General features: G+C 47.0%; 1 long non-coding RNA gene across 1 annotated transcript; it reads right to left on the reverse strand.

Moving 5' to 3' along the window:
* Positions 1 to 768: 768 nt before the first annotated feature.
* Positions 769 to 7563, reverse strand: LOC123430009. The gene is made up of 3 exons (XR_006622824.1): positions 7372 to 7563; positions 7120 to 7197; positions 769 to 949 (listed from the first exon to the last, which is right to left on the reverse strand). It is a non-coding gene; the product is annotated as an uncharacterized LOC123430009 (long non-coding RNA).
* Positions 7564 to 8063: the final 500 nt, after the last annotated feature.

Here is an 8063-nt window from a genome sequence, read left to right on the forward strand (position 1 = left end):
GTTTAAAATCCTCCTCTGAAAAGGGTCAAAAACACGGAAAAAACAGGAACTCGCACTTGGCACTGAGTTAATAAGTTAGTCCCAAAAAAATATAAAAGGCATACAAAGCATCCAAAGTTTGACAAGGTAATAGCATAAAACCATCAAAAATTATAGATACGTTGGAGACGTATTAGTGGCGCACCTATTTTGGCTATAGTGCGCCACTATTATCACGTGACTACTAATAAATAGTAATGGCGCACGCCTGGTGCACCACTGTTAATCTACATAACAGTGGCACACCACCTAGTGCGCCATTACTATCCCAGAAATGTGCCACTTCAATTACTCCAAGGGGCCATGTGTACCTTGTGCTGTAGGTTACAAATGGCACACTTTTAGATAATGCGCCACTGGTGTGTTTATTCATGTGCGCCCCTAAAGTGCAATATGGTGCGCCACTACTATGAATATTTGGAATTTTTTTTTGCTTTTCTGATATTTGCGCAGGTTACAAAATACATTACAACACAGAATATAAACAACACAACATATAAACAGCAGATTTATCGAATACAATAGAAGATTAGTCTTCGAATACAATTCATCATATTAGTCTCTGAATTCAAAATACCGAACAAAGTTAGAACATTACAAGTCTCGAGACCGCGAGTAGTGAGTTTGTCTTCACACTACAAGTCGATATGTGAACTACCATCACATAGAAGATGGTTGCGGTCACGATGAGCATCATCACGATGAAACTGATCTTCATCCGGTTCCTCCTCCGCTCCCTCCTCTCTCCCGCTAGATAGCGCGCGTATCTAGCTTCCGCCTGTGTCTTAGTGGTGTACCCTTTGTAACAGTTACCGCTAAAACGGTGAACCTGTCTTCGACACTCCTCCTAGTCGTCGTAGACTCTGGGAACCTCACCCTTGTACACGACATACGACGACATCTCTATGCACTAGACACACAAAACGTTAGTAGCAATTCACAGATAATATATAAGAAATATATAAGTATGCAACAAAAGGATCGGAAGAGAAAAGCAACACATTAATAGCACGATTCATGGTCCTAGCATCGATTACATATAAGTTGAACGGCTGTCCAAACTAAAGAGACATACAAGTTCATCAAAGTTTAATTACAACATGAGCTAATCGATATTTCAGAACTACATAGCATCAATACTTTTGACTCGACTCAGGGACCGGAGCATGGATGAAGCCGTCGTCTTTCCTGATGGTCATGAATGTGCGGTTGTTGTCAGCCTGCATTTGTAGCGTTGTTTCTATTTCACTGTTGGACGGTTGACAGTTGAGGTACAACTGCCCCGAGCTAGGAAGGACATCTTGATAGATGATTTCCGCAAACTCTGACTGGATGCGAAAGAGTTCTTGTCTGATGTCCTCGTCCTGGATTGCCGACAAGCATGTGGCCCATTCTTTGAGATCATTTGTTAGCATACGGTGATGCTGGTCCCGTACGATTGCCCGCGTGTGATGGAGGGCGTAGTAGGCATCCTTTTGACTTCCAGGCGGCTTCTTGACGCAGGGGAACGTCGTTACGTGGGTGAACACATGCTTGCCGTACCTACGAATTGGCCTCCTGAAGGTGCCACCATATTTGGCGTAGCCGGGGAGAGCATCATCAAGAACTTTCTTGATAGTTGTGTAGTCTTTCTTCGACTGACGGTCCGAGTCGAAATACATCGCCATGGAATATTTCGGGCTTAAGAGGATGAGTGTGCAATGTGTGTCACTGCACAAAACACAGAATGTTAGTAAAAAAGAATGATCGAAATCTAAGAAATCATATGTTATGGGGCGGTGAGGGGATGACTTACTCGGAAAAGTAAGGCACGAGGTAGTTATCCTTATCTCCATTCGCCAGAATGACGCCTTCGAGGTATGAACTCGCGACTTGCCGGTCCCTAGCGCTACCCAAGATCTTGGCACACATGTAGAAGGGGTCGACTATCACGATGTCCGGGGTCTTGTGTCTAATGATGCGCATCTCCATACTGAGCGAAAATAGCCGGATGAGGGTGTAGTGCAGCGGATAAAGGTTCAACATATCGAAGATGTCATCAAACCGCAGGACAATCATACGCCTGATGGTGCTATCGAAAAGACCTTTCCCTCTGGCACCTTGGCCACGAAAACCGGGTATGCCAGATCATTCTCGGAGAGACGCCGCTTCTCCATATAAAGAACACCGTCATGCAGACTCCGCATAGCACCGGTTGCAGCATTGAGCAGATTAGTCGGTAGCATCGGCCTACCCGCCACATGCACCCTCCTCGAGATATCATTAGATATTGGTGGCCCGTCCCGAGTATGGATCGTACTCGGTGTCGGCTGGCTCGCACCCTTATTATTTTTTATTTTCCATCCCTTCTGCTTCTTCTGCTTTAATGGGATCGAGTTCTACTCAGAGACCACCTTCTTGAGTGTGTTGGGGCTGATAATATTTTACACCTCGGCTATTTGAGCCTCGGTGATGGCGGCAGCTGGAGGCGTCTCCTGAGAACTGAATAGACGACGCCTGTTGTGATTGGGTTTCTCCGCAGTACCAGCTAGATCGCGATCGTCTTTTGCAGGGTTGGGTTCTTCAGAAGGAGGCCCCAACAATTCATCACCGTACCGAAGTTCATTGATGTACTTATCAACGTTGGAAATGTACCGTCGTCGTTGTCCAAATCATGTGCCATATGCATGTCCGGATCAGCTGACGGCGGTAGCGTTGCGGCGGTCTTGCCATGGCTTGGCGCCGGCACGACTGGCGTTGTTGTCTATGGGGTGGTGTCCCCCCGGCCCCAAACGAATCTGGCTCTTCGGCCAAAGCATGGACCAGTTTACGCAGGCGTTGAGGGTCATCACATCATCTTCGTCGGCCCGAGGTGGTCGATACGGAGGTAACAAGTCATCGCAACCCTGCAGCACCCGAACCAGTTGAACCCTATACACGGTGGGTGGCATCGGATTACTGTGGAACATGCGGTTGCCCGGTTCAACGATTTTGGCCTTGGCGACATCAATCAACTCGCCGTCCATGAAGTGCAGGAGAGTGCATGGAACGTTGGCGGTGCCGTGCGAAAACATGTAGGGCATCACGGATGCCCAGTCAAAGTCAAGGTGATGAAGTCATCGGCCGAGGCTTAGTTACCGTGATGGCGTCGAGCTCGACTAATGTCGAGGCACCGCCAACGGCGGGCGTGGAAGTGACGGAGGGGCCGCTTGCTGCCGAGGTGCCGGCCGGCGTATTCTTCCCACACACGGGTGCATTAAGCTCCAATACCGGCGCCGACGCCGGAGACACCTGCAATGCCGCCTCCTCCGGAGAGACCGATGCAGGCGCGTTGTGCGAGTTGCTGCCCGTGAAGTTGGGAATCGGGGGCGGCCCCTGTTGGCCGCCCGCAATCCACCCCCGCATCCCCTCAAGCAAGGAAGGCATAATGGCGGTGATCGTCGCTCCCAGTTGGTGTCGCACTTGCTCTTGGACTATCTCCGGAATCTACGCCACTTGTGCCTTGATTTCTTTAACCTCGCGCTCCTGGCTTTCCGAGCTGGTCTTTCTCTCCTTTTGCCCAGCCTTATAGTATTCCGACCATTTCGTGGACAAGCCTTCGCCGGCTACACGACCAGCTGACGACGGCTTACTGAACTTATCCTTGTGTTTCATTACGTTCAACGCCCTATTTAAAGTGGTGTCCCAAGGGGCAGAAAGGAGCTCTGAGACCCCGCGCTACTGCTTTCAGTTTCCTGTGGAAGGAACGTGAACCATTTAGAAATTTGGCTTCATTAATTAGAATGCAACTATATGGAGATAATTACGAGGGGGTGTATTCCTTACCAGAACACGCTCAAGCTCCTTCACCTTCAGATCCGTGGTAAGCTCCTTTGTTACCGGGTCCACCTTTTACCGGGCCCTCACATAGTTCCTGGTCTGCTTTTCATGGTATTTATCGAAGAGGGGCTGTAGACCTTGATCGGCACGCTCCACGTCCTCCTTGTCCCATTTAGGTTCCGCCACTCTGTAACCGCCGGGACCGAGTTTGAGGTCCCCTAAGTTCAAGTCCCGCATATCTTTCCCCCACTGACTTGATTCCGCGGATGCGTTGCTCTCGCACTTGATCTTGAACTCCAGGTAGTCAGCTTTTCTGATCGAAGGATTTGTCTCCTTGATCTTCTCATAACTATCACCTCTTATAATCCTTCTCTTCACCGCGGCTCACCAAGTAGCCAGGGTCGTGCTCATCTTCGTGAGGGCGGCACTGTTCACTTTATTCCCTGAGAGGCGTGTGTTTGCGACGTTACCGGGGAACTTGTATCATTCGTGCAGCTTCGTGAAGAGGACGTTGCGCAAATTCCCTCTGTCATGATGTCTTAGGTTCTCGGTGTTGATCGGGACGGTGCTCCGGACAATGCACCCGAGTTATCCCGCGTACCCACCGACTAATTCTTTGGGCGCCGTTGGATGCCCACTGGAGGACACTTCAGTAAATTCCTCCTTGACGGTGTCGAGCACGTTCGGGCGCCGATCCTTCCGTTGCCTCTTCGGTTGGCTGCCATCTGTGCGTTCGTTGCCATCATCAGTGGTGGCATCCCCGGCGGCACCATCAGTGGTGACATCCCCGACGCCACTAGGGGTTGTGTAGTCGGGGTCGGTGTCTTCCACGGCGACCTCATAACGGCGAGGTTCTTCCTCCATCTCCTGGGACAGCTCCTAGAATGGCTTGCCCGAACCGCCGGCCTCATCGTTGTTGGCCATGTTCACTCTAAATAGGAGAAAAGGCTACTAGAGTTATTGGATGAGATCAGGGTAGTATCTATTCTTCTCAGATTAGGAGGAAAATTGAGAATACAACCATTCCTCTTGTTACATTAACAGGAAACCTTGTTTTGCCCAAAAAGTGTCTAGTACAAGCTCAGTTAAATAATTAACTATTACCGTAATAAAAGGATAGCAATCTAAATATAGTACACTTCAGATCACCTACTACGACTAATAAGGACTTGCATGAAATACGATGAAGTTACTAGATAGTGGCATCATTCCCTCTAAAATCTGGTTAGGCGAAATTTAGGTTCCACCAAACATAACATATTTTTTAGGAAATGCTCTAACTTAGCAAAGCAGAACTCTTCAACTTTATTGGTCCAACAGAGCACACCGAAATGGCAAGGTAAAGGGTTGTGAGACTGAGGAATAACCTAAAAGATTGTCAGTCTCACACCATACTGTAAACTGGATATAGTATAATAGCATCACTATTGTCAATTTTCTTCAGCACAGAAATGCAATTGCCATATCTTGCTAGCACAGTTCTTGGGTAGTATTGGATCAAATTGCCAAAAGAAAATAAAGAAAACTAGACCTCAGGCAGAAAGCAGCAATATCCTTAAGAACCTAGTTACAAAGGCAAAATACGTCTTCCTCTTATTTACTAAACACATTTAATCTCATTTTATAATTACTTTCAACAACTTTCAGAACTAAAATTTGTTATGGATTTCATTTACAATCTTCGACTGTGGAGCTGAAAGGCGAATCCGAAGTAGTATAACAAAATAAGTCAAATGAGTAATAAATAAAAGGACCATAGTTGATGACATTCATTATGAGCACAAACAACGACATATTGGGACATCATTCACCTTATTCCATCCATTATTGCAAGTTCATTGTTGACACAATTCCTCCCAAACAAATACTGCTACATAGTATATAATGAAACAGAGATAAGGCAATCATCAAACCTATATAGTATATACACACTAGGATTGCTTGAAAGCACCATAAGTTAATGCCCTCATAACTACTAGCTTTCTATGGGTGAGGAAATAACATTGTCTCTAAATGTTGATTAATTTTTGTTTCGGTGGAGAATCGGGCACCTTCTAGGTCAATAAAATTGTGCATGACCTTTGCTAATTTTCTTGACCTAGGAGTGCCCCATTCTCAACCGAAACAAAAATTAATCAACATTTCAGGAGAAAGGGGTAACTATTTGTTCCTGCACAAGCATGGGCCCTCGTGATGAAGTTCTTCAAAAGGAATTCTCGGCTAGCTGTACTGATCATCTATGCATGTAACTTGCTAAACCATTGATGGCGTGCATTCCCATGCCCATCCATTTGGTCTAATGTAACAGTAGAATTTCATATAAATATAAAGTGGCATGAGCAAGAGCCAATATGCTGTTGACTCGTGACATAAATGCAGAGTCATAAACGCGCATGGCGTAAGTGTAACAGAGAAACATAAGATGGCTATTGTTTGTATCATCTCAATGCATGTATGTAGCACTAGAGACACTCATACAAACATACATATGTCAAGTTGCCCTCTTTATCAGGGAGGATGCAAAATATGCAAGTTGATTCAGTGCCAGTGCATTTCACTCTAAAGCACGGAATTTAACACAAGCTGGTCGATCTGCCTTATGTTTGTTGGTTCATGGCTTGATGCACAACATTCAGATATTATTCTTTGCGAACTTTTCATACTCTAGGATGTTTGGCGCAAATCGATCTTACATGTGCTGGTGCCATGCATATTTGTTTTCACTCATTCATGTCTACCCCGGTAGTTTTGATAGGTTTTGTTGTTGAAGCAACACAAGTTAAGTTACCGAGTGGTAATTAGATGACTAAAAGCTATTTGTTTGTGCGCATACATACTACTAGAAGCATACATTTACACTTTCTTCATCTTAGTAGTAACCGGGCATTGCTTGTGGGGAATAAGAAAAACAACAATGTGCATATTTTTTATGTTTATGTTGCTTGTGGGGGGGGGCACACCCCCAGAAGGCCACAAGGCATAGCTGCTCTCTATACATGCAGTTACTATAGTATGCAGTAACAAACACTCGACTGGTCACTCATCAGGCTAAGCCTCACATGATGCACTTTTATCGCAAGCGCCAACATGCTGGTTTGACGACGAATCGGCATTTAGCAGCAACTGCTCGGTGAAACACAAGCACAATAGCTACTACCGGCAGGGTCTCGTTTCCACTGCTTAATTTTCAAGGCGCCAACATACTAATACATACATTCAGATAAATACACCTTACAACATACTAATCCACTGTCCAAGCAGATCGAACAGGTAGGGTCATACCTGGCGAGGAATCAGGAGCTAAGAAGATAGAGGTGCCACTGGTCGTCGGCCTGCCGCTTCGTCCTGGCCTCCTTCGTGCTGCAGGTCAGAGAGGAAAAGAAGATCAGGGAGGAGAGGGGGGACCAGGGCAGGGAGAGAGGGCGTCCGCCGTCGCCACCATCAGTCATCCATGGAGACATCCGAGGGAGAGGGGGCAGGGGGAGCTCTAAGCGGAAGAGATGGATAGAGAGATATAGAGGAGAGGGGCTGCACCTCGATGCGCGCCGCCGGACGCCGCCGCCGCTCCTCTGTTGGTGACTCGTGAGAGAGAGAGAGAGGCGCAGGAGAGGGTCCTGTCAGTGGGGGCCCGCCTGTTAGTGAGAGGGGAGGAGGGGGCGAGATTATACGGGACCCTTCAACGGTCGCTGCCGTGCGCACCTCGTCGCCGCGCGCGGTCATCGGCGCTGGGTGGAGGGAGGGGAGATGGGAGGGAGGGAGGGGTGCGGTGCGATGCGATTGGAGTGGATATGCGGGGGAGAGACGAGTGAGAGGGAGGGAATGAAAGAAGGGGAAGGAGTACTACACGGCGGAGGGTTAGCAATGGCGCACCTTTTAGGGGTGGGCCATAAAAATTGGTATATCAATGGCGCACCTTTTAGGGGTGCGCCATAAACACCGAGATAGAAATGGCGCACTTTTTCCTGGTGCGCCATTACTAACCATTTTTTTATTTTTATTTTAGATTTTTAGTTGCATGTAATAATTTTGGTTATCACTTTTTTTACTCATAAATTTCTTATCACCTCCTTTCAACCCTTGGTTATATCCATGCAATAGCCGTTTTCATCACAAGTAGTAATCTTGTTTCTGTGTTTTCCCGTGTGCTTGTAATGTGGGGGTTGAGTTGTAAGCTATCTAGCTAACCCCTTGTATCATTCCGTCATTGTAGCTTATGTCATTGATGC

This window comes from Hordeum vulgare, chromosome 2H (assembly GCF_904849725.1).
Source record: "Hordeum vulgare subsp. vulgare chromosome 2H, MorexV3_pseudomolecules_assembly, whole genome shotgun sequence".
In the NCBI taxonomy this organism is placed as follows: Eukaryota; Viridiplantae; Streptophyta; class Magnoliopsida; order Poales; family Poaceae; genus Hordeum; species Hordeum vulgare.